Below are 27,619 nucleotides of genomic sequence, written 5' to 3'. Positions count from 1 at the left end.
GCAAAATGAGAAGACAGAAAAACACACAGCAGATGAAGGAGCAAGGTAAAAACCCAGCAGACCTAACAAATGAAGAGGAAATACGCAGTCTACCTGAAAAAGAATTCAGAATAATGATAGTAAAGACGATCCAAAATCTTGGAAATAGAATAGACAAATTTCAAGAAACATTTAACAAGGACCTAGAAGAAATAAAGAGGAAGCAAGCAATGATGAGCAACCCAATAAATGAAATTAAAAATACTCTAGATGGGATCAATAGCAGAATAACTGAGGCAGAAGAATGGATAAGTGACCTGGAAGATAAAATAGTGGAAATAACTACTGCATGGCAGAATAAAGATAAAAGAATGAAAAGAACTGAGGAGAGTCTCAGAGACCTCTGGGACAACATTAAACGCACCAACATTCGAATTATAGGGGTCCCAGAAGAAGAAGAGAGAAAGAAAGGGACTGAGAAAATATTTGAAGAGATTATAGTTGAAACCTTCCCTAGTATAGGAAAGGAAATAGTCAATCAAGTCCAGAAAGCACAGAGAGTCCCATACAGGATAAACCCAAGGATAAACACGCCAAGACACATAATAATCAAACTGTCAAAAATTAAATACAAAGAAAACATATTAAAAGCAGCAAGGGAAAAACAACAAATAACACACAAGGGAATCCCCATAAGGTTAACGTCTGATCTTTCAGCAGAAACTCTACAAGCCAGAAGGGAGTGGCAGGACATATTTAAAGTGATGAAGGAAAAAAAAACTGCAACCAAGATTACTCTACCCAGCAAGGATCTCATTCAGATTTGATGGAGAAATTAAAACCTTAACAAACAAGCAAAAGCTGAGAGAGTTCAGCACCACCAAACCGCTTTACAGCAAATGCTAAAGGAACTTCTCTAGGCAACAAACACAAGAGAAGGAAAAGACCCCAAAAAATAAAGAAAATGGGAATAGGAACATACATATCGATAATTACCTTAAGTGTAAATGGATTAAATGCTCCCACCAAAAGACACAGAGTGGCTGCATGGATACAAGAACAAGACTCATACATATGCTGTCTACAAGAGACCCACTTCAAACCTAGGGACACATACAGACTGAAAGTAAGGGGATGGAAAAAGATATTCCATGCAAATGGAAATCAAAAGAAAGCTGGAGTAGCAATTCTCATATCAGACAAAATAGACTTTAAAATAAAAACCATTACAAGAGACAAAGAAGGACACTACATAATGATCAAGGGATCGATCCATGAAGAAGATATAACAATTGTAAATATTTATGCACCCAACATAGGAGCACCTCAATAGACAAGGCAAACACTAACAGCCATAAAAGGGGAAATCGACAGTAACACAATCATAGTAGGGGACTTTAACACCCCACTGTCACCAATGGACAGATCATCCAAAATGAAAATAAATAAGGAAACACAAGCTTTAAATGATACATTACACAAGATGGACTTAATTGATATTTATAGGACATAGCATCCCAAAACAACAGAATACACATTTTTCTCAAGTGCTCATGGAACATTCTCCAGGATAGATCATGTATTGGGTCACAAAGCTAGCCTTGGTAAATTTAAGAAAATTGAAGTCGTATCAAGTATCTTTTCCGACCACAATGCTATGAGACTAGATATCAATTAAGGGAAAAGATCTGTAAAAAATACAAACACATGGAGGCTAAACAATACACTACTTAATAACGAAGTGATCACTGAAGAAATCAAAGAGGAAATCAAAAATACTTAGAAACAAATGACAATGGAGACACGACAACCCAAAACCTATGGGATACAGCAAAAGCAGTTCTAAGGGAAGTTTATAGCAATACAATCATACCTTAAGAAACAGGAAACATCTCGAATAAACAACCTAATTTTGCACCTAAAGCAATTAGAGAAGGAAGAACAAAAAAACCCCAAATTTAGCAGAAGGAAAGAAATCAGAACGATCAGATCAGAAATAAATAAAAAAGAAATGAAGGAAACAATAGCAAAGATCAATCAAACTAAAAGCTGGTTCTTTGAGAAGAAAAATAAAATTGATAAACCATTAGCCAGACTCATCAAGAAAAAAAGGGAGAAGACTCAAATCAATAGAATTAGAAATGAAAAAGGAGATGTAACAACTGACATTGCAGAAATACAAGAGTATTAGAGATTACTACAAGCAACCGTATGCCAATAAAATGGACAACCTGGAAGAAATGGACAAATTCGTAGAAATGTACGAGCTGCCGAGACTGAACCAGGAAGAAATAGAAAATATGAACAGACCAATCAGAAGCACTGAAATTGAAACTGTGATTAAAAATCTTCCAACAAACAAAAGCCCAGGACCACATGGCTTCACAGGTGAATTCTCTCAAACACATAGAGAAGAGCTAACAGCTATCCTTCTCACACTCTTCCAAAAGATAGCAGAGGGAGGAACACTCCCAAACTCATTCTATGAGGCCACCATCAGCCTGATACCAAAACCAGACAAACACGTCACAAAGAAAGAAAACTACAGGCCAATATCACTGATGAACGTAGATGCAAAAATCCTCAACAAAATACTAGCAAACAGAATCCAACAGCACAGTAAAAGGATCATACACCATGATCAAGTGGGGTTTATTCCAGGAATGCAAGGATTCTTCAATATATGCAAATCAATCAACGTGATACACCATATCAACAAACTGAAGGAAAAAAACCAAATGATCATCTCAATAGATGCAGAGAAAGCTTTTGACAAAATTCAACACCCATTTATGATAAAAAACCTGCAGAAAGTAGGCATAGAGTGAACTTTCCTCAACATAATAAAGGCCATATATGACAAACCCACAGCCAGCATTGTTCTCAATGGTGAAAAACTGAAACCATTTCCACTAAGATCAGGAACAAGACAAGGTTGCCCACTCTCACCACTCTTATTCAATCTAGTTTTGGAAGTTCTAGCCACAGCAATCAGAGAAGAAAAACAAATAAAAGGAATCCAAATAGGAAAAGAAGAAGTAAAGCTGTCACTGTTTGCAGATACCATGATATTATTCATAGAGAATACTAAGGATGCTACCAGTAAAGTACTAGAGGTAATCAATGAATTTGGTAAAGTAGCAGGATACAAAATTAATGCACAGAAATCTCTGGCATTCTTATACACTAATGATGTACATCTGAGAGTGAAATTAAGAAAACACTCCCATTTACCATTGCAACAAAGGGAATAAAATATCTAGGAATAAACCTACCTAAGGAGACAAAAGACTTGTATGCAGAAAACTATAAGACACTGATGAAAGAAATTAAAGATGATACAAATAGGTGGAGAAATATACCATGTTCTTGGATTGGAAGAATCAACATTGTGAAAATGACTCTACTACCCAAAGCAATCTACAGATTCAATGCAATCCCTATCAAATTACCACTGCCATTTTTTACAGAACTAGAACAAAAAATTTCACAGTTTGTATGGAAACACAAAAGACCCCGAATTGCCAAAGCAATCTTGAGAACGAAAAATGGAGCTGGAGGAATCAGGATCCCTGACTTCAGACTAGACTACAAGGCTACAATAATCAAGACAGTATGGTACTGGCACAAAAACAGAGATATAGATCAACGGAACAGGATAGAAAGCCCAGAGATAAACCCACACACATATGGTCACCTTATGTTTGATAAAGGATGGAAGGATATACAGTGGAGAAAAGACAGCCTCTTCAATAAGTGGTGCTGGGAAAACTGGACAGGTACCTGTAGAAGTATGAATTTAGAACACTCCCTAACACCATACACAAAAATAAATGCAAAATGCGTTAAAGACCTAAATGTAAGGCCAGACACTATCAAAGTCTTAGAGGAAAACATAGGCAGAACACTCTATGACATAAATCACAGCAAGATCCTTTTTGGCCCATCTCCTACAGAAATGGAAATAAAAACAAAAATAAACAAATGGCACCTAATGAAACTTAAAAGCTTTTGCACAGCAAAAGATACCATAAACAAGACCAAAAGACAACCCTCAGAATGGGAGAAAATATTTGCAAATGAAGCAACTGACAAAAGATTAATATCCAAAATTTATAAGCAACTCATGCAGCTCAATAACAACCAAAAAGCAAACAACCCAATCCAAAAATGGGCAGAACTAAATAGACATTTCTCCGAAGAAGATACACAGCTTGCCAACAAACACATGAAAGAATGCTCAACATCATTAATCATTAGAGAAATGCAAATCAAAACTACAATGACGTATCATCTCACACCGGTCAGAATGGCCATCATGAAAATCTCTAGAAACAATAAATGCTGGAGAGGGTGTGGAGAAAAGGGAACACTCTTGCACTGCTGGTGGGAATGTACACTGATACAGCCACTATGGAGAACAGTATGGAGGTTCCTTAAAAAACTACAAATAGAACAACCATATGACCGCGCAATCCCACTACTGGGCATATACCCTGAGAAAGCCATAATTCAAAAAGAGTCATGTACCAAAATGTTCATTGCAGCTCTATTTACAATAGCCAGGACATGGAAGCAACCTAAGTGTCCATCAACAGATGAATGGATAAAGATGTGGCACATATATACAATGGAATATTACTCAGCCATAAAAAGAAATGAATCTGAGTTATTTATAATGAGTTGGATAGACCTGGAGTCTGTCATACAGAGTGAAGTCAGAAGGAGAAAAACAAATACCGTATGCTAACACATATATATGGAATCTAAGAAAAAAAGTGTCATGAAGAGATTAGTGATAGGACTGGAATAAAACACAGACCTACTAGAGCATGGATTTGAGGATATGGGGAGGGGAAAGGGTAAGCTGTGACGAAGTGAGAGAGTGGCATGGACATATACACAGTACCAAATGTAAATTAGATAGCTAGTGGGAAGCTGCCGCATAGCACAGGGAGTTCACCTCTGTGCTTTGTGACCACCTAGAGGGGTGGGATAGGGAGGGTGGGAGGGAGGGTGACGCAAGAGGGAAGAGATACGGGAACATATGTATATGTATAACTGATTCACTTTGTTGTAAAGGAGAAACTAACACACCACTGTAAAACAGTTATACTCCAATAAAGATGTTAAAAAAATAAATAAAGTTAGACAACTCAAAAAAAAGAAAATATGGCATATTTTTACATCAGTTGTTAAGATGAACAGATTCCTACGTAAATATAATTATAAATAGCTATACATACTCGTATGTGTAATGTATCATTAAAATATATATAGTTTTATATATGTATTATATTTATATTATATAATACAATTGTCTTATACTAATACATTATATATTGTGTTACATAGAATATATTAACTAGTGTAGTATATCAGACAATAATTATTATATATTTATATATTATGATAGAATTGTTTTATAATCAATATTACAGGATATATCATATTAATATTATAAACATATTAATCATATAATTACATTTCATTACTCAAAATTTTGTATATAATATACGCTAGACAAAAATATATATTAATATAATACATAATTGTTATACATTAATATATATATTAGTATATTACCTTTATACATCATATAATATTTAATATTGGTATATTCATATTATATTTAATATATACTAATATATAGCTAGTGCTCTTTAAAGCCATCTGCTACAAGTAGAATAAGACCAAGAGTATGGCAAAAGAAAATTCTAAAAATATTAGATTACTTATATTCATTTATATGTCATTTTCCTGGAATCTGCATCTGGCTATTAGAGAACACACACAGCAAAATCAACAAAAAGTGCCCAGGAGGACATGGGATCCTTTATTTATTGCAAGCTCAAAGGAAACACAGTGCTCTTCAGTCCCCCATCAAAGAGCCAAGAGCAAACCTTGAAGCACTCAGTAAAAGCCAATTCAAACAAAAAAGACTATCCTCTTAAACTTGAAAAAGTTAAGTTCCCAAGATACCCCCTACATCAACCACCGAAGCTCATTTGGCAGTAAAAACAATAATGTTCACCAAACAACCAGAAACCCAAAGCAATAGTTGTTTTACCAAAAACAAAAAACTGCATCTGATTAGTGTCTTTCCTGTTGGAAAGAAGGGGGTGGGAAGTGGGCAGAAGACCTGAGAGGAAAGATAAAAAGAAAAGGAAAAGGAAAATAAAAGTTTCCAGTTTGACACTCAAGCTGTCTTCTGCATCCATTTCGTCAAGACCACCAAGTCAATGTGGAGGCTTTTTCCTCTTTCCCTTTTCTTTTCATGAGACTGATCACAACCAGCACAGCAGATTCCATCGAATTAAGGGATGCTGTTGCCTACGTGTGTGAATGTGCTGTGAGTAAAGTACTGAAGTAGAGGACACCTAAATGGAAACGTCCTCATGAATGTCCATGTGGCTGAGCAGGAAGGTAACCTGTCATAGATGTGCTAAAGAAGAAGAGCTGGGTTTGTTTATTTACTTTTCCCTGGACTCTGTTGAATGACTGTCATCTACAAGTTCAGGCTACTTTTTGCTGAGGATTAATGCACTGGGAGAGCTGAGAGAAAACTGAATAGTAGAGCTGTCTTCTTCTGGACCAGTTCACCTTACTTTCCCAAACTCGAAGTCTTTCCCTAACTCTTTCTCCTTTTTATTGGAGTAAAATGAACATAACACAAAAGTCACCATTTTGATCATTTTACAATTCACTGTACCATTCAGGGGAAGTTAGTACTGTCACAATGCTGTGAAACTGTCACCACTGCCTAGCTGCAACACATTTTCATCACCCCAAGGAGGAAACATACACCCATTTTAAGGAGTCATTCCCTGTTTCCCTCTGTTCCAAACCCCTGGCAAACACTAATGTATAATATTTTCCGTGTGTATGGATTTGCCACTGCTGGACATTTTGTATAAATGGAACCATACAATGTGAAGCCTTTCGTGCCAACTTCTTTCACTTAGTTGCATCCATGATGTAGCATGTATCAGTAATCCATTCACTTTTATGGCTGAATTCCCTGATCCTGTTTTCTTCATACTGTTTGAATACAAAATTTAAAATATGTTGAGGGCTTTCCTGGTGGCGCAGTGGTTGAGAGTCTGCCTGCCGATGCAGCGGACACGGGTTCCTGTCCCGGCCCGGGAAGATCCCACATGCTGCGGAGCAGCTGGGCCCCTGAGCCATGGCCGCTGAGCCTGCGCATCCGGAGCCTGTGCTCTGCAACGGGAGAGGCCACAACAGTGAGAGGCCCGCGTACCGCAAAAAAAAAAAAAAAAAAAAAAAAAAAAAAAAAAAAAAAAAAAAAAAAAAAAAAAAAAAAACTGTTGAGAGTGAAGCTCTGTTTTAATGGCACATCTATGAGGCCAATTCATTTAAAGAAGGTGAAAATGGAGATATTGTTGTGAAATGATAATCGTTGAGAAGTCTCAGCCAATTGGATAATGAAAAGTTTGGGAAATGTTGCAAAAAATTATCTGCTTTATCTTAAAAGCCTTTTAAACAAGGATTCAGGAGACTGTCTTTTTCTTGCAGGTAACTTAAATGAGTCAGAAGGAAATAACTGCCCTTTAAAAGAGATTTTGAAACGATTCTATTTATTCTTAATAGACGAATGGGAGTACAGGTAGATCACATCCAATATGGACTCCCTGTCCAAACACTGTTTATCATTCTAGCCACCCCTATCGAATTATATTTCTTGAGAGTAAGGCAGCTGAATTCCTGCATACTACTTTTTAAAATTCATCTATGAAATCCATTAATACAGTATCAACAAGAGATGTTCATGTTTTCAGTGCAGTTCAAATATCAGGTATAAAGAACCCCCAGTAAGAAAAAGAATCCTATATCTCTTGAGCGAATGTGGTCAGCTCTGGGGTGCTTTGCTAGCTGAAAGACACTTTCATTGTAAGAGGATAGAGGCTGTTTAAGAGGAATGAGAGCCCCCAAATTTTAACTACATGTATCTGTTAAGAACAGTTCTAGGTTATCTCATATTCTATATCAGTCAAGGCTCACCATTTTACATATGTGAAAAGCGAAGTTAAAAGTGTTTGAGTAGGGCTTCCCTGGTGGCGCAGTGGTTCAGAATCTGCCTGCCAGTGCGGGGGACACGGGTTTGAGCCCTAGTCCAGGAAGATCCCACATGCCACGGAGCAACTAAGATCATGTGCCACAACTACTGAGCCTGTGCTCTGGAGTCCATGAACCACAACTACTGAAGCCCACACACCTAGACCCTGTGCTCAGCAACAAAGAGAAGCCACCACAATGAGAAGCCCGCGCACCGTAACAAAGAGTAGCCCCCACTCACCCCAACTAGAGAAAGCCCGCGCCTAGCAAGGAAGAGGCACGCAGCCAAAAATAAATAAATCTATTTTTTTTAAAGTGTTTTAGGAACTTACTAAAAGGCACGTAATCAGTAAATCTGAGCAAGAATTCAGTCCCAAATCTGTCACACTGAAGTTTAAGCTAATACTTGAGATTAATAAAAACAGCACTAAATTAAAAGTTCAGAGATTTTTTTAATTTCAGACTCTTTCACTAACGCTCTTTGGAGATAAATCATTTCATTTATATGGGCCTTAGTTTTCACAACTATAATAGTTGGAAGCTTGACTAGGTGATCTGTATGTAGTCTTCCAATTCTAAAATCTTCCACTAATTTGGATTCCTACAATAATTGCCCTTGCAATACATGCATGCTGCCACCAAGTAGCAGTAGAGACTATTAGTTCCTTTTTTCTCCCTAGTGGGGAGTGCATTTTGACATCAGACATATCCATCAATAGTACAACCTGTTAATAGAACTATAAAATAACAAAATAATCTGGTATTATTTCCTGTAAAGCAGAAGCTTCACATTGTCTGTGAGTCGTATCAGAATCACCAGTGGGTTTGTTTTGTTGTTGTTTTTTAACATCTTTATTGGAGTATAATTGCTTTACAATGATGTGTTAAGTTTCTGCTTTATAACACCTGTAGGTTTTTAAACATAGAGGAAATCTAGCACCCATTGAATGAGAATCTTCAGAGACAGGACATGGGCATCTGGACTTTTGGGCTCCCATCATCTGTATATTTTATTTTATTTTATATTTTTCCTATGTACAATATTTGTCACATCCTCTTGAATCTTTAAAAGTTTCTTTTTGTTTTAAAATTTTAGAATATTCCGTCATTTTCACCTACTTTTCATAAGGTGTTATCTGTTATGCTTATTCGATCTTGTGCTTCTCCTGGTTAAAACTTCTTTTTTACTTTTTTTTTTGTTTTCGGGGCCCTGCCTCATGACTTGCAGGATCTAAGTTCCCTGACCGGGAATTGGACCCCAGGGCCCCAGCAGTGAAAGCGCCAAGTTCTAACCACTGGACCAGGAGGGAATTCCCAAGACTTCTGTTCTAAATGACTTTTTCTTCCAATCTAATTCATTCTTGGGATCAGCTTCATGTTTGAACATTAAACCAACCTTGCATTACAAGAATAAAACTACTATGATTGTGATATATGATTGTTTTACATATCATCGATACAGTTTGTGCTTCTGTTTACACATTTTGTATGCATGTTCAAAAGAGAAACTGGCCTGTGATTCTATTCTTGTAATATTCTTTTTAGTTTTGATCTGAAGCTTATGTTGGCCTTATAAATATTTTGAGCAATATATACTTTTCTGTTTCCTGGAAGATTTTTATGTAAGATTACCAATATTTCTTCCCTAAATATTTGGAAGAATTTATTGGAAAGCCATTTATCCCTGGAAATCATTTTCTGTAAAGGTACTTACTTGTACAAACAACTTTTGGAGTAGATATAGGTTTTTTAGATATTTTCTCTTTCTTGGGTTAGTCTTGTTAGCTTGCATTTTTAAAGAATTTGTCATTTTGGATGAATTTTCAAATTTATAAATATAAAATCATCATAATTTTAACAGCTTTATTGGGATGTAATTTACATACCATAATTTCAACACTCTAATGTATACAATTCAGTGGTTCTCAGTGTAACCACTAAAAGACTTGTGTAACCATCACAACAATCCAATTTTAGATTTCTGTCCCCTCACAAAAATCCCATTACACATTAACAAGGTTTTTTCATTCTCCTCAACCCTCTCAGCCCTAGGCAACCACTAATCTACTTCCTGTCTCTACGATTTGCTACTCATTTACATTTAGTTTTTATTATTGATATGGTAGGATTTATTTATGTCTATCATTTTACCTTTGGTTTTCTACGTCTCATGTTTTTGTTTTTTTTGTTATTGTTGTTCCTCCATTTTCCTTTTATAGTAAGTAGATATTTTCTACTGTCACATGTAATTCCTTTAATGATTTTTAACCACATTGCTTGAGTAATGGCTGCGCTAGGGCTTATGTAATACATCTCAGAATCTCTTCAGATTTTTACTAGCTTCATTTCAGTGAGAAACAGAAACTGTACTTTTAGAGAGCTGTATGCCTTCCCCTCTTTTTTGTTTTCCATTCCATTTATACATGTTACATACTTAACAACATATTATCATAATGATTACTTCTCACAAGCTTATTTTTTAAAGGAGCTTAGAGAAGAAAGTAGGGCAAATAAATATTTTTGAGTTTGTTGGGTTAATCTATTTACCAATTCTGGTTCTCTTCCTTTCTTCCTGCGGATTCAGCTTATGATCTACTGTCATTTTTATTCTAATACAGCTTTGTTCTCACTGCCTTCTTTCTGCCATATCATCAAATATATGATATTTCTTTATGTTATACACAGAACAATCCAAATATAGTCATATTGTTTATGCACTTACTTTTTAACTTAGTTAAGAGAAGAAAGGAGAAGAAATTTGAAATTACATTATCTTTTATAATTCCCTACACAACTGCTCTAGTCAGCATTCTTTTTTTTGTTTTTATGGCTTGAGTTACTGTCTGCTATCATTTGAAGAACTTCCACTAGTATTGCTTGTGAAGCCCGTCTGCTAACAATGAATTCACTCAGTTTCTGTTTCTGTTTCTGTGTTATGGTACAGTATTGATGATAAGTTGTGGAGTGGTAGGAAAAAACTAAAATGTGATGTACTGTATGATGTATGTTTTACTGAAGTGGCTTGGTCAAATTATAACGATTTATGATAGAAATCACATAAAGCAAGCATCACAATTCTCCAGGAATGTTCTGTAGAATGCTAATGTTAATGATGAATATGTGAATCCCAAATCTTTCATTTGTATTGACCTTATCTCATTAATTCTTCTCCCAACAATACCATAACTAGCGTTGAGTTCTAAAGTGTACCTTCCTCTTTTCCCATAGAAATGGTCCCACAAATTCAAAAAGTTCTCAAAGGTGAAAGTGGGCACACGACGTTTATCACGTTTGCAAATGCCAATGAAAATGCTCAGGTAACACTGTCCAAAATGCAATATTCTTCTGTGAGAGCACCCAAGTTTAAACAAATACACATATTCTAAATACAGCTTAGATCTGTGACATGTTTTGGCCAATGAAGTGTGAGAAGACATGATGGCCTTAAATGAGCAGCAGAGGCCTTAAATGGGCTGGAGCGGTTGGACTCACCACTTATGTTTCAGTGAACTTTGTGAGAAGACAGGGCCTGGGAGCTGCAGCCTCACACTTGGGCTCCAGAAGCAGATGTGTGTGACAGACCTCAAACTGACCCACAACACGGAGCAGAACCAGCCATCTAGAGGTCTAAAAGACAGCCACTGCAGCTAGCCCATAGGTCCAAGAAAAATAAATTCTTGTTTATGTAACTGAGTTTAGTGCAATTTGTTCCAAAGCATTATCACAGCAAGAGCTGACTAACACAACATCCTCCAAATCATTGCTATGTAAATGGCTGCCACCATGCCTACATGTAAGGCAATTGTGTACTCAAATGGTGAGAATTCTTGAACTCTCGGTGCCTCTCCAACACAATGTACATGGGTAAATTTCCACAAATAAGTTCACTAATATACCACAAAGATCTCCCTAAACTTTTATTAAATGTAATGCAAAGTTCTTTCTTTTCATTTTCTGCTTCTACATCGTTAAAGTGCTTTTTATCAATGTAAAACAGCTCTTGACGTTTGGCTTTTGTCGTTAGAGTCTTCTGAACCCCTTGGCTTTTCAGCTGCTAGGCTGTAAGATTTCAATCAGCAAATGCCCCAAGGAGAAAAGCTGCACCAAATGTCAAACTTGCGTCTGTGTTTCCCTTCTCTCCAGAACTTGGCCCACATGTCTTGGTGTCTCTCTAACATTCAGATGCCAGCAAACAGATGTTTTCTTACTTTATCAGGTTTTCTAAAATTTCTTTAGACTTCACCAGATCTTATGTTATTATTCAACTATCATCTCAATTACCCCTAGGAAGAAAATTTACAATTTTTAGAGAAAAGGGAACCCTGGTACACTGTTGGTAGGAATGTAAACTGGTGCAGCTGCTGTGGAAAACAGTACGGAGGGTTCCTAAAAAACTAAAAATAGAACTAGCACAAGACCTCGCAACTCCACTCCTGGGTATAAATCCAAAAAGAACAAAAACATGTGTTTTCAAAAACATGTATTTGAAAAGATACATGCACCCCAATGTTCAGATCCTCAGCATTTACAATTACCAAGATATGGAAGCAACCTAAGTGTCATCAAGAGATGAATGGATAAAGAAGATGCGGTACATATAACCAATGGCATACTACTCAGCCTTAACAAAGAACGAAATTTTGCCATTTGCAGCGACATAGATGGACTTGGAGGGCATTCTGGTAAGTTAAATGAGTCAAACAAAAACAAACACTGTAGGGTATCACCTGTATATGGAATCTAAAAAATACAACAATCTACCGAATATAACAAAAAAGGAGAGTCACAGACACAGAGAACAAACTAACGGTTGCCAGTGCGGAGGGGGAGGAGGGGGCAATACAGGGGTGGGGAAGTGAGAGATGTAAACTACTGGGTGTACGATAGGCTCAATGATGTATTGTACAACACAGGGAATAGAGCCAAAATTTTGTAATAACTATAAATATAAAATAATCTTTTAAAAGTATATAAAATATTTTTAAAAAGAAATCATATTGAAAATTGGAAACAATTTAAATGTCCATCAACAGGAAAATGCACATATAAATTATTGTATTTCCCTACATGGGAATCCTACATAGTGAGGAAAGTACATGAACTAGACAGACCTTTACGTGTCAGCATGGATGAACCTAGCAAACATAACACTAAAAAAGCAAGTAACAAGAGAAAACATAGTAGAATACTATATGTGGTTTAAGAATACTTAAACATGTAGCCTAAATAGAAAGACATCCATGGCAGTGATGGAGTCCAAGTTCAGAAGAGTGGTTGCCCAGGGTCAGCTGGGGAGTGGCTGTGTTTGGGAAAGTGGGTACAGCAGGCTGTTCAACAGGAATGGTAATGGTTCACTTCACACCCTGGCTGGAGGACGGAGGAGTGTCTGCAATGTGATAATGTGAGCACGCTGCATGTAAAAGCCATTGCTGACCACATCTAGGGGATCTGATGTGCAGGAGATGGTAGTGGGTGGAGGCATCCAGAAGGTGGTGGTAGAAGAGGTACGTTGTACACGTAACGCCTAAGGCCTGACCAGAGGATGACCACTGTTCTAGAAACTGGACACAAATCCAATTTCTTCGGCCAATGTTAAAAGACAAACTGAGGCATATTTTAAATTTTAACACTTTATGTGCATAAAAATAGATTCAATTCAGGCATCACCAAAGCAGAAGTGGTGAGGAGCTCTCCAGCCACAGGAGCTGCAGGGATTTTCCTTTTAAAAGCGCAGAAGCAAAGCAAGGAAATGACTGACTTGCTATAGCTTTCAAGCCTAGTTGGTGGTTTGTGACTGGTTGTCCTCAGCGGTGTTCGTCACCCTGAGGCGTTGACAGCCTTAGATGTTGGTTGGTTTACCTAGGCGGCCGCATCACTACAGCCACCACAGGCTAAGGGCCTCCTTGCAGGGTTAATTTACTAACACCAATTGTCTGAGTCCTTCCTCTTACTCAGTCACTTCACTTCCTATGCCTCAGTTTCTCTTCTGTAAAGTGGATATTCAGTAGTAAATTATCTGTGGAGGTGTCAGTAGAAAACAAAGTGATTATTAGTAACCACGATCATGTCCTGAATGCAGGAAACACGTCACCATTTGCCAACCACCGTGTCAAGTCAGCAGAAACTACAGAAATTAAGAGCTCGCCGCAGAAATTCACGCAGCCTTGCAGCAGGTAACGGACCACAGGCAGACGTTCACTCAGCCTTTCCTGTGTCCCTCCCGGAGTGCAAGTTCTCTCCTGGGCGGGGCGAGCACAGACACTTACCGGGAGTTTACTTTTCAAATGCGTTGATACAACCAGGTCTCACTTTTGTGTGGATGAGTCAGCAAACGCTTTTTGGAAACCCCAAATTCTCCACACCTCCGTCCTTTCGCGCTGCCCTAGTCTCGAAAATCCCGCACCTGCTCCTCAGTCCGAGTCACCGTGGGAGGCGGGGCTGCGTACGGACGCACGGCGAGCGGACAGACGTCCTCGAGCACGCTGGCTTAAAGCCCCGCCACGCGGCGCGGAGGTCGTTGATGTCGGCGCCAACAGTAGGCCACGCGGGGTCGCGGGAGCGCGGCATGGAGGGGCCGGCCTAGCTGGGGCCCGTGGCCCTATGCCTTCTGGCTGCGACGCGGGTCCTGCGCACGCTGTGGGGCTGCAGCCGCCGGGCGGTGGGCGCATGAGGGGCCGGTAGGCGAGTCGGGGCCCCCAGGCAGGTGTGGGCATCGTGTCCGTAGCCAGCGTCCCCAAGGCCGCGCTCGGGCCATGATCACTAGGTGAAGCCTTGCTGGTACAGCGCGGCCAACCTCTTCTCGCGCTGCGAGGACCTGTGCGCGCTGCAGGAATCGCTGCCTCTGCCCGCCTTGCGCGCTTCCCTGCAGGAGGGCCTGCTGCAGTTAACGCCGACCGCCTCCGCGGGGTGGACTGGGTGCCGCTCCTGAGGACCCTCTGCCCCTGATCTGTCTCCAGAGCTTCTTACTGCCACGGCTTGGCGAGACAGGTTTGTACTTCCCGCTTCCAGGGGCCTTCGTGTGGGCGCTGCGAAGCGGTGTTTTAGATGGTACCAGATAGAGAGTGGGCACTCGGGTGTGCGTGCACTAGACGGTGCGTTCGGCCTAGGACTCCTGCCAGCTCGGTGACTTCGGCCTAGTGCCTTAAGGCTTCTAGGTCTCAGTGTTCTCATCTGTAGCATGGGCTTAACAGGACCCAGTCTCTGTGGCGGTTACAGGGATGCACTGTGTCCATGCTTCTAGACTCTACAATGTAGAACACTTAGCACAGTTTGGAGCATCGTTCATTGTGGCACAGATGTTACCTGGTCTGTTGAATGATTTTGCCTGGTACACACCAAAGCGATTAGGAAATGGATATATCCCAGCTCCATTTCCTTTCCATTAAAACAGGGCTTAGGGAAAAAAAGTCTTTTTTCAATAGTTGTATCATATAGTGCAAAGAGCACCGGTGTGAAGGCAGCTTAGGGTTTGAATTCCAGGGCTTATGCTGTCTGTGGCCTGGGCAGGTTTCTTTTGCACTACAATCCCCACACTTGTAAAATGATATTAATAAGCACTCTTTCTGTGGGTTCTTAGAGTTAATTAAGCAGGTTATGTTTGTAAAGTATTCTGGCACTTGACTGAGTTGTCAGAACCAAGGGCTGCTGGAGGCGATGCTTCTGCCCTAGGTAATCTTCCCTTCTACTGGGTGGCAGGTAAACACAATCACAGTAGTCCGTGCTCTGGAAGAAGTGAGTTCTGGTGCTACAGAGCACAGAGTCTCTTTTTTCTTTAATTTAATTTTTATTTTATATTGGAGTATACTTGATTGACAATATTGTATTAGTTTCAGGTGTACAGCAAAGTGATTCAGTTATACATGTATCTATTTCTTTTCAGACTCTTTTTCCCATACAGTTTGTTACAGGATATGGAGTAGAGTTCCCTGTGCTATGAAGTAGGTCCTTGTTGATTATCTATTTTATATGTAGTCGTGTATATATGTTAATGCCAAACTCCTAATTTATCCCCCCCATCTTTCCCCTTTGCAGAGCACAGACTCTTGGAAGGGAAAGTTCAGGGTAGGTTTCTTGAAGGAGGTGCCATCCTTTCTAAGGATATGTAGAAGCTCCTGGGGTGGCAGGAGAGAGCAGTGTGTGTTAAAGTTTCAGAAATATAAGCAAATATGGGAAAACTAATGTACAGGACTGAAACGCAGGGTTTGGGAAAGAAATGAGAGTTGATCCTGGAAACGTAGTGGGGCCCAACACAAAGGGGCCTTGTTTGTCCTGTCAGAAGTTTGGATGTTTATGGTGAAAGCTGTGGGAAACACCAAAGAACAGTGAAATGGAATTCTGGCTTAGAGGCTCACTTGGACCTCCATGTGGAAGGCAGTTGATGGGGTGCTGGGTGAATTGTAATCCAAGGGTCCCACTTAAGTTATAACAGGTGGGACTGGATTTTGCAGATCTGAGAGAGAATGGGTGAGGCCTGGTGACCAGTTAGAAAAGGGAGGGCAGCAAGCGTGGGTGACAGTTTACTGCTGCATCTTTTTGAGAGATACAGAGCACAGTAGAAAGGGGTTGGGGGTGGCGAGAGGATCTTACTTCATCTTCAGTGCTTTAGAGGGGCCTGGTAGACAGGTCTGGGCCCAAGGTACAGATCTGGGCTTTCTGGGAGGACAGGTGTTTGAAGGCATGGTAGAGACTTAGTTTATCCACAAGAAGATCCAAAGCAATATAGGTCTGAGAGTTTTTTAAGTGGGTATATTTGAGGATGTTTATAAGCTGACAGAAAGTAGCCAGCAGAGAAAGGGTGTGAAGATCTAGGAGAGGAAATGATTATTCATTTGTTTTCAAAAATCTGAATACTTATCGTGTGCCTGGCCCTTTTCTAGGATCTGGGGTTCACACCACCTGTTATCTCTTCTTCCAGGACAGTTCAATTCATCCCCTGGTGAAGAGGAGTCAGATTATTCTTTGCATCCCATTCAGGTGTAAGAACTGTTCTGTACCTCTGATGGGACTAACCAGGGTAATAAGTTAGAAATCAAAAGAAATTAGAGCTGGAAGGGACCTTAAAGGCCACTGTACTTAATTTTGCCTAATATTTTACACTGAATGTAAGAAATATTTATTGTAGAGCCCATTCTCTTCAGAGTTCCTTCACTGAACTTTCTTTTTGTCTTGCATATCCAGTGGGTCTATCTTGTAAAATTTGGCCTCCTCCTAAATTTGTTTCTTCATCCATATTACATTTTGCCCAGACTATGGCAGAAACTCCTGGGTGGTTTTGCGGCCCCTGGGCTCAGTTCCTCTAAGTTCATTTGCCTACTCGAGTTAAGTAAAATCCTAAGATAAAAAGATATGCCTAAAATAATGCTGCTAATGGCTTGCCCACACAGAGTTAGTGCATACTAGCCGCCCAGCGTGTGCTCTGCACAGAGGCGTGTAGTCTGAACTGTGTTCGGCCAAGCCTCATAGGGCTCTTTGCCCTGAGGAAGGGGAGCTTTTTGTGATCACTCCCTTTATCTAATCAGTCCTTCAGCAGCGGGGTGCCTTTTTCTAATCAGCGGAGGCACCCTTACTCAGCCAGTGGTAGCCCCAGTCCTCATCACCTGTGAGACACAGTCCATGCTCTCTCCCAGGCTTGCTTAGGCCAGCATCTCTATTTTCCTTTCTGTCTGTTCTCACAGTTGGACCCCTGGCCTTTAAGTCTTCGCCACCTGCAGTATTTACTGGGCCCAGCAGGTGTCAGCCTTGAGTGTCTTTGTACAGATGCTCCCTGAGCAGTTAATGCACTTTGTACTACAACTCTGCATGGTCTCATCTTTCTACATTGTACTTCGGGGTTATCATGAAGCCGTCACTTAGATATAACTTTTTGCCTCCATAGGAACCTCTGTACATAAAGGTTATGTTTCTTTATCTCATGTGATTGAAATTTTGAGTTTATACATCTCCCTCCTTAATGAAGGCTTTAAGGACAGGAGTCGTTTCCAATCCTTAGCACAGAGCAGATGCTTCTTTTAAATTTAGATGCTTTTTAATGATGATAAAATATATGGTTTAAATCACTCATTTTACAATAATTTTGGTTTAGGTTGTGACAGAAATAAAGTTTACAGAAGTCATGTTCCTGCGATAAGAAATAAAGATGTGACCTTCTAGTTGTGTAAAGCTCTTAAATGCTGAGTAAGTGCGTCGGTGCGCTAAGGAACGTGGAGCTAAATGGGCTAGTTGTGAGAGAGAGAGACTTAACTATGTTAACAAAGGTAAGCTTTCATTGTGTCCTGCCAACATTTGATAGTTGCTTTTGGGGCAAACTATAGCAATACAATTTAAAACTTGTTCTCCCCATTAAAGGGATTGAATAAATCGGCCACTTTGGTGCACATGTGTCCTTCGAATGGTCCACTTGGAGATGGAGGTTTTTTTTTTTTTTTTTTAAACATCTATATTGGAGTATAACTGTTTTACATAGTGTGCTAGTTTTTCCTTTGCAACAAAGTGAATCAGTTATACATATACATATGTTCCCATATCTCTTCCCTCTTGCATCACCCTCCCTCCCACCCTCCCTATCCCACCCCTCTAGGTGGTCACAAAACACAGAGGTGATCTCCTTGTGCTATGCGGCAGCTTCCCACCAGCTATCTAATTTACATTTGGCAGTGTGTATATGTCCCTGCCACTCTCTCACATCGTCACAGCTTACCCTTCCCCCTCCCCTATCCTCAAGTCCATGCTCTAGTAGGTCTATGTTTTATTCCCGTCCTACCACTAATCTCTCCATGACATTTTTTTTCTTAGATTCCACATATATGTGTTAGCATACGGTATTTGTTTTTCTCCTTCTGACTTACTTCACTCTGTATGACAGACTCCAGGTCTGTCCACCTCATCAGTTTCATTTCTTTTTATGGCTGAGTATTATTCCATTGTATATATGTGTCACATCTTCTTTATCCATTCATCTGTTGATGGAAACTTAGGTTGCTTCCATGTCCTGGCTATCGTAAATAGAGCTGCAATGAACATTTTGGTACATGACTCTTTTTGAATTATGGTTTTCTCAGGGTATATGCCTAGTAGTGGGATTGTGGGGTCATATGGTAGTTCTATTTGTAGTTTTTTAAGGAACCTCCATACTGTTCTCCATAGTGGCTGTATCAATTTACATTCCCACCAGCAGTGCAAGAGTGTTCCCTTTTCTCCACACCCTCTCCAGCATTTATTGTTTCTAGAGTTTTTGATGATGGCCAATCTGACCGGTGTGAGGTGATATCTCATTGTAGTTTTGATTTGCATTTCTCTAATGATTAATGATGTTGAGCATTCTTTCATGTTTGTTGTCAATCTGTATATCTTCTTTTAGAAATGTCTATTTAGTTCTTCTGCCCATTTTTGGATTGGATTGTTTGTTTTTTTGTTATTGAGCTGCCTGAGTTGCTTATAAATTTTGGATATTAATCCTTTGTCCGTTGCTTCATTTGCAAATATTTTCTCCCATTCTGAGGGTTGTCTTTTGGTCTTGTTTATGGTATCTTTGGCTGTGCAAAAGCTTTTAAGTTTCATTAGGTGCCATTTGTTTATTTTTGTTTTTATTTCCATTTCTCTAGGAGATGGGTCAAAGAAGATCTTGCTGTGATTTATGTCATAGAGTGTTCCGCCTATGTTTTCCTCTAAGAGTTTGATAGTGTCTGGCCTTACATTTAGGTCTTTAACGCATTTTGAGTTTATTTTTGTGTGTGGTGTTAGGGAGTGTTCTAATTTCATACTTTTACATGTAGCTGTCCAGTTTTCCCAGCACCACTTATTGAAGAGGCCATCTTTTCTCCACTGTATATCCTTCCCTCCTTTATCAAAGATAAGGTGACCATATGTGTGTGGGTTTATCTCTGGGCTTTCTGTCCTGTTCCATTGATCTATATTTCTGTTTTTGTGCCAGTACCATACTGTCTTGATTACTGTAGCCTTGTAGTCTAGTCTGAAGTCAGGGATCCTGATTCCTCCAGCTCCATTTTTCGTTCTCAAGATTGCTTTGCCTATTCGGGGTCTTTTGTGTTTCCATACAAATTGTGAAATTTTTTGTTCTAGTTCTGTAAAGAATGCCAGTGGTAATTTGATACGGATTGCATTGAATCTGTAGATTGCTTTGGGTAGTATAGTCATTTTCACCATGTTCATTCTTCCAATCCAAGAACATGGTATATCTCCACCTATTTGTATCATCTTTAATTTCTTTCATCAGTGTCTTATAGTTTTCTGCATACAAGTCTTTTGTCTCCTTAGCTAGGTTTATTCCTAGATATTTTATTCTTTTTGTTGTGATGGTAAATGGGAGTGTTTTCTTAATTTCACTCTCAGATTTTTCATCCTTAGTGTATAAGAATGCCAGAGATTTCTGTGCATTAATTTTGTATCCTGCAACTTTACCAAATTCATTGATTAGCTCTAGTAGTTTTCTGGTAGCATCCTTGGGATTCTCTATGTATAGTATCATGTCATCTGCAAACAGTGACAGCTTTACTTCTTCTTTTCCTATTTGGATTCCTTTTATTTCTTTTTCTTCTCTGATTGCTGTGGCTAGAACTTCCAAAACTAGGTTGAATAAGAGTGGTGAGAGTGGGCAACCTTGTCTTGTTCCTGATCTTAGTGGAAATGGTTTCAGTTTTTCACCATTGAGAACGATGCTGACTGTGGGTTTGTCATATATGGCCTTTATTATGTTGAGGCAAGTTCCCTGTATGCCTACTTTCTGCAGGGTTTTTATCATAAATGAGTGTTGAATTTTGACAAAAACTTTCTCTGCATCTATTGAGATGATCATATGTTTTTTCTCCTTCAGTTTGTTGATATGGTGTATCACGTTGATTGATTTGCGTATATTGAAGAATCCTTGCATTCCTGGAATAAACCCCACTTGATCATGGTGTATGATCCTTTTACTGTGCTGTTGGATTCTGTTTGCTAGTATTTTGTTGAGGATTTTTGCATCTACGTTCATCAGTGATATTGGCCTGTAGTTTTCTTTCTTTGTGACGTGTTTGTCTGGTTTTGGTATCAGGGTGATGGTGGCCTCATAGAATGAGTTTGGGAGTGTTCCTTCCTCTGCTATCTTTTGGAAGAGTGTGAGAAGGATAGCTGTTAGCTCTTCTCTAAATGTTTGATAGAATTCGCCTGTGAAGCCATCTGGTCCTGGGCTTTTGTTTGTTGGAAGATTTTTAATTACAATTTCAATTTCAGTTCTTGTGATTGGTCTGTTCATATTTTCTATTTCTTCCTGGTTCAGTCTCGGCAGCTTGTGCATTTCTAAGAATTTGTCCATTTCTTTCAGGTTGTTCATTTTATTGGCATACAGTTGCTTGTAGTAATCTCTAATAATCATTTGTATTTCTGCAGTGTCAGTTGTTACATCTCCTTTTCCATTTCTAATTTTATTGATTTGAGTCTTCTCCCTTTTATTCTTGATGAGTCTGGCTAATGGTTTATCAATTTTATTTTTCCTCTCAAAGAACCAGCTTTTACTTTTATTGATCTTTGCTAATGTTTCCTTCATTTCTTTTTCATTTATTTCTGATCTGATCTTTATGATTTCTTTCCTTCTGCTAAATTTGGGGTTTTTTTGTTCTTCTTTCTCTAATTCTTTTAATGCAAACTTAGGTTGTTTATTCGAGATGTTTCCCTTTTCTTAAGGTATGATTGTATTGCTATAAACTTCCCTCTTAGAACTGCTTTTGCTGTATCCCATAGGTTTTGGGTCATCGTGTCTCCATTGTCATTTGTTTCTAAGTATTTTTTGATTTCCTCCTTGATTTCTTCAGTGATCACTTCACTATTAAGTAGTGTATTGTTTAGCCTCCATGTCTTTGTATTTTTTAGAGATCTTTTCCCTTAATTGATATCTAGTCTCATAACATTGTGGTCAGAAAAGATATTTGATATGATTTCAATTTTCTTAAATTTGCCATGGCTACATTTGTGACCCAATATATGATTGATCCTGGAGAATGTTCCATGAGCACTTGAGAAAAATGTGTATTCTGTTGTTTTTGGATGGAATGTCCTATAAATATCAATTAGGTCCATCTTGTGTAATGTATCATTTAAAGCTTGTGTTTCCTTATTTATTTTCATTTTGGATGATCTGTCCATTGGTGACAGTGGGGTGTTAAAGTCCCCTACTATGATTGTGTTAGTGTCGATTTCCCCTTTTAAGGTTGTTAGTATTTGCCTTATGTATTGAGGTGCTCCTATGTTGGGTGCATAAATATTTACAATTGTCATATCTTCTTCATGGATCGATCCCTTGATCATTATGTAGTGTCCTTCTTTGTCTCTTGTAATAGTTTTTATTTTAAAATCTATTTTGTCTGATATGAGAATTGCTACTCCAGCTTTCTTCTGATTTCCATTTGCATGGAATATCTTTTTCCATCCCCTTACTTTCAGTCTGTATGTGTCCCTAGGTTTGAAGTGGGTCTCTTGTAGACAGCATATATATGGGTCTTGTTTTTGTATCCATTCATCCAGTCTGTGTCTTTTGGTGGGAGCATTTAATCCATTTACATTTAAGGTAGTTATTGATATGTATGTTCCTATTACCATTTACTTAATTGTTTCGGGTTGTTCTTGTAGGTCTTTCCCTTCTCTTGTGTTTCTTGCCTAGAGAAGTTCCTTTAGCATTTGTTGTAGTGCTGGTTTGGTGGTGCTGAACTCTCTCAGCTTTTGCTTGTCTGTAAAGGTTTTAATTTCTCCATCAAATCTGAATGAGATCCTTGCTGGGTAGAGTAATCTTGCTTGTAGGTTTTTCTCCTTCATCACTTTAAATATGTCCTGCCACTCCCTTCTGGCTTGTAGGGTTTCTGCTGAAAGATCAGACGTTAACCTTATGGGGATTCCCTTGTGTGTTATTTGTTGTTTTTCCCTTGCTGCTTTTAATATGTTTTCTTTGTATTTAATTTTTGACAGTTTGATTATTATGTGTCTTGGCGTGTTTATCCTTGGGTTTATCCTGTATGGGACTCTCTGTGCTTCCTGGACTTGATTGACTATTTCCTTTCCTATATTAGGGAAGTTTTCAACTCTAATCTCTTCAAATATTTTCTCAGTCCCTTTCTTTCTCTCTTCTTCTTCTGGGACCCCTATAATTCGAATGTTGGTGCGTTTAATGTTGTCCCAGAGGTCTCTGAGACTCTCCTCAGTTCTTTTCATTCTTTTTTCTTTACTCTGCCGTGCAGTAGTTATTTCCACTATTTTATCTTCCAGGTCACTTATCCGTCCTTCTGCCTCAGTTATTCTGCTATTGATCCCATCTAGAGTATTTTTCATTTCATTTATTGTGTTGCTCATCATTGCTTACTTCCTCTTTATTTCATCTAGGTCCTTGTTAACTGTTTCTTGAAATTTGTCTATTCTATTTCCACGATTTTGAATCATTTTTACTATCATTATTCTGAATTCTTTTTCAGGTAGGCTGCCTATTTCCTCTGCATTTGTTAGGACTGGTGGGTTTTTATCTTGCTCCTTCATCTGCTGTGTGTTTTTCTGTCTTCTCATTTTGCTTATCTTACTGTGTTTGGGGTCTCCTTTTTGCAGACTGCAGGTTCATAGTTCCCGTTGTTTTTGGTGGCTGTCCCCAGTGGCTAGGGTTGGTTCAGTGGGTTGAGTAGGTTTCCTGGTTGTGGGGACTAGTGGCTCTGTTCTGGTGAATGAGCCTGGATCTTGTCTTTTTGGTGGGCAGGTCCACGTCTGGTGGTGTGTTTGGGGATGTTGGTAGCCTTATTATGATTTTAGGCAGCCTCTCTGCTAAGGGATGGGGCTGTAGACCTGTCTTGCTCTTTGTTGGGGATAGGGTGCCCAGCAGTGTTCATTGCTGGTCCTTGAGTGAAGCTGGGTATTGGTGTTGAGATGGAGTTCTCTGGGAGATTTTCGCCGTTTGACATTGCGTGGAGCTGGGAGGTCTCTTGGGGACCATTGTCCTGAAGTTGGTTCTCCCACCTCAGAGACACAGCCCTGGTGCCTGGCTGGGGCGCCAAGAGCCTTTAATCCACACGGCTCAAAATAAAAGGGAGAAAAAATAGAAAGGAAAGAAGGAAGGAAGGAAGGAGGGAGGGAGGGAGGGAAGGGAGGAAGGAAGAAAGGAAGGGAAGAAGGAAGTAAGGTAATAATGAAGGAAGAAAGCAAGAAAGGAAGGAAGGAAGGAGGAGAGGAAGAAAGGGAGGAAGGAAGAAAGGAAGGAAGGGAGGAAGGAAGGAAGAAAGGGAAGGACGGATGGAAGGAAGAAAGAAAGGGAGAAGACAAAATAAAGTAGGATAAAGTATAGTTATTAAAATAAAAAATAATTATTAAGAAGAAAAATTTCTATTAAAAAAACCCAGAAAAACGGGTCAGTCTAACCCTAGGACAAATGGTGAAAGCAAAGCTATACAGACAAAATCTCACACAGCAGCACACCCATACAAACTCACAGAAAGAAAAAAGGGTAAAATAATAGTATATCTTGGTCCCAAAGTCCACCTCCTCAACTTGGGATGATTCGTTGTCTATTCAGGTTTTCCACAGATGCAGGGCACTTCAAGTTGATTGTGGAGCTTTAATCCGCTGCTTCTGAGGCTGCTGGGAGAGACCTCCCCCTCTCCTCTTTGTTCACACAGCTCCTGGGGTTCACCTTTGGATTTGGCCCCGTCTCTGCGTGTAGGTCGTCCGAGGGCATCTGCCCTTTGCTCAGACAGGACGGGGTTAAAGGAGCAGCTGATTGGGGGGCTCCAGCTCACTCAGGCAGGGGGGAGGGAGGGGCACAGATGCGGGGCGAGCCTGTGACGTCAGAGGCCGGCGTGACGCTGCACCGGCCCGAGGCGCGCCATGCGTTCTCCCGGGGAAGCTGTCCCTGGATTCCGGGACCCTGGAAGTGGCGGGCTGCACGGGCTCCCAGGAGGGGCGGTGTGGAGAGTGACCTGTGCTTACACACAGGCCTCTTGTTGGCGGGAGCAGCAACCTTAGCGTCCCACACCCGTCTCTACTGTCCGTGCTGACAGCCGCGGCTCGCGCCCGTTTCTGGAGCTCCTTTACACGGTGCTCTTAATCCCCTCTCCTCGCGCCCGAGGAAGCAAAGAGGCAAGAAAAAGTCTCTTGTTTCTTCGGCAGCTCCGCGCCCTTTTCTGGGGCTCCTTTAAGCGGGGCGCTTAATCCCCTGTCCTCGCGCCCAGGAAGCAAAGAGGAAAGAAAAGGTCTCTTGCCTCTTCGGAAGCTCCACACTTCAACCGGACTCCCTCCCGGCCAGCCGTGGCGCACTAACCCCTTCAGGCTGTTTTCACTCTGCCAACTCCAGACCTTTCCCTGGGATCCGACTGAAGCCCGAGCCTCAGCTCCCAGCCCCCGTCCGCTCTGGCGGGGGAGCAGACAAGCCTCTCGGGCTGGTGAGTGCCCGTCAGCACCGATCTGCTGCGGGAATCTCCCCGCTTTGCCCTCCGCACCCTGTGGCTGCGCTCTCCTCCGCGGCTCCGGAGCTTCCCCCTCCGCCACCCGCAGTCTCCGCCCGCAAAGGGGCTTCTAGTGTGTGGGAATCTTTCCTCCTTTACGGCTCCCTCCCACTGGTGTAGGTCCCGTCCCTATTCTTTGTCTCTGTTTATTCTTTTTTCTTTTGCCCTACCCAGGTAGGTGGGGAGTTTCTTGCCTTTTAGGAGGTCTGAGGTTTTCTGCCAGTGTTCGGTGTGTGTTCTATAGAAGTTCCACGTGTAGATGTATTTCTGTTGTCTCTGTGAGGAGGAAGGAGATCGCCGCGTCTTACTCTTCCGCCATCTTTAAGCCATCTCCAAGATGGAGGTTTAGAAATTGAGTTTCAGTCTTGTTTAAATCTCTTCTCATCAGACTGGTCTCGTGATTTCCTACACACCACGTTACTTCCTGTGTACCTTTTCTTGGTGTTGTTCATGCCTGGAGTGTCTCCTGTGCCTGCTCAAATCTTGATCCATTCTCCTTTGTACCGTGGAAGTTTGTCATGCTGGCTACTGTCAGAACTGATTTTACTTAAGTTTCTTGTTAAGTCACAAACCACACATTTTCTATATTTTCTGTTTCTTGTGTTTGTCTGTATTTTTTGTTTGTTTGTTTTGTTTTGTTTTTCGGTACGCGAGCCTCTCACTGTCGTGGCCTCTCCCGTTGCGGAGCACAGACTCCGGACGCGCAGGCTTAGTGACCATGGCTCACGGGCCCAGCCGCTCCGCGGCATGTGGGATCTTCCCGGACCGGGACACGAACCTGTGTCCCCTGCATCGGCAGGCGGATTCTCAACCACTGCGCCACCAGGGAAGCCCTGTTTGTCTGTATTTTAATGTTTCTCTTCAAGAAATATTATGGGAAGGGAAATAGCAAGATGTAAAGAGCAAAAAAGTCATCGTTATCTTTAAATTGTTAGAACATGTATCTGCAATCATAATTATAACGCACTGTGGTATGTGTTAAAATAGGAAATATATGTCACGTCGCATAAGAGCAGCAAACTCAGTGATGTTAGTGGGGGTGTGTCATGGAAGTAATCACAAAGCAGGTGACTGTTAGTTGGAGTCCTGAAACATTAGTGTGTGTTCCCTGTGTCCAGTAGTGGTCTGGAGGGGTCAGGAAGCCTGCCTTTCAATTTGAGGGAGCAGAGGGTTTGAGGTCCTCTCTCCTCTATGGCTCTAGTATACTGCATAGGAGCTAATAAAATACTGGGTTTATAATTGACATTTAAATCGCTGATTGATCATCAAGATTGGGAAGTATCATTGGAAATGAAAATAGGAAGAGTCTTCATATTTTTAGGTTTTTCTTTTTTTTCCTATGTCTCAAAAGGTATGTAGTATTTTACTGAGTGGTTGGGAATACAGTTTGCAGTATTCAGTGTATTCAGTTATAGTATCTAAATACAATTAAACTGCTGCTGTTAACTGGAATAACACTTTGTTACTGACAAGTTTGGGAAGACTGTAGTTAATGATTTTAAGAATGTGGCTATAAACCTCCAATTGACTCAAGTAAAGCAAATGAGTCAAGATTGACAAATGTATATTGTGTGTGTGTGTGTGTGTGTGTGTGTGTGTGTTTCCCTTTTAGTTATTTGGCAAGGTGTAAAGAACTCTATCTCTCTGAAGACAGTAAACTTCATGGGGTGTAATGTGACATGGCAGGGAGCAGATCACATGGCCAAGATCTTAAAGGTGATTTTTTTATGTTTGAACTTTCATGAAAACATACGTGATTGAAGCACATTAATATATTGATACAGATGGCAGTTTATTTTTGTCTTTTGACACATGTGAGTGCAGCTTTCGTTGTGTTGAAAGAATATGACCAGTTTTCAGTTTGGTATTCTACCATTTAGTAAAGATAGTCCACTTAATTTTAGAAATAAGAGATTTAATATATAATACATAATAATATTTTTAAGTATTTTTATTTACTGAAAACGTTGATTGTGATACTGTGAAAAAATTATGCCATTTTAGTCTTCAAGACTTAAACGAATCAAGTGTTTACCAGCTGCTGTAGTTTATAAGCTAATAAAAATCTCTACATCGGCAATTTGTAAATGTAGTTTTTAAAA

The 27,619-nt window shown here is 40.1% G+C and overlaps 1 pseudogene; it reads left to right on the top strand.

The window, feature by feature from the left end:
* The first annotated feature begins 13,517 nt into the window (after positions 1–13,517).
* LOC136794138 (centrosomal protein of 78 kDa-like) overlaps positions 13,518–27,619 on the top strand; it is a 113,133-nt pseudogene continuing 99,031 nt past the window's right edge.

The sequence above is a fragment of the Kogia breviceps genome, chromosome 4, assembly GCF_026419965.1.
Source record: "Kogia breviceps isolate mKogBre1 chromosome 4, mKogBre1 haplotype 1, whole genome shotgun sequence".
NCBI lineage: Eukaryota > Metazoa > Chordata > Mammalia > Artiodactyla > Physeteridae > Kogia > Kogia breviceps.
Note: the sequence above shows the minus strand (reverse complement) of the source record. Positions and strands in the feature narration are given on the sequence as shown.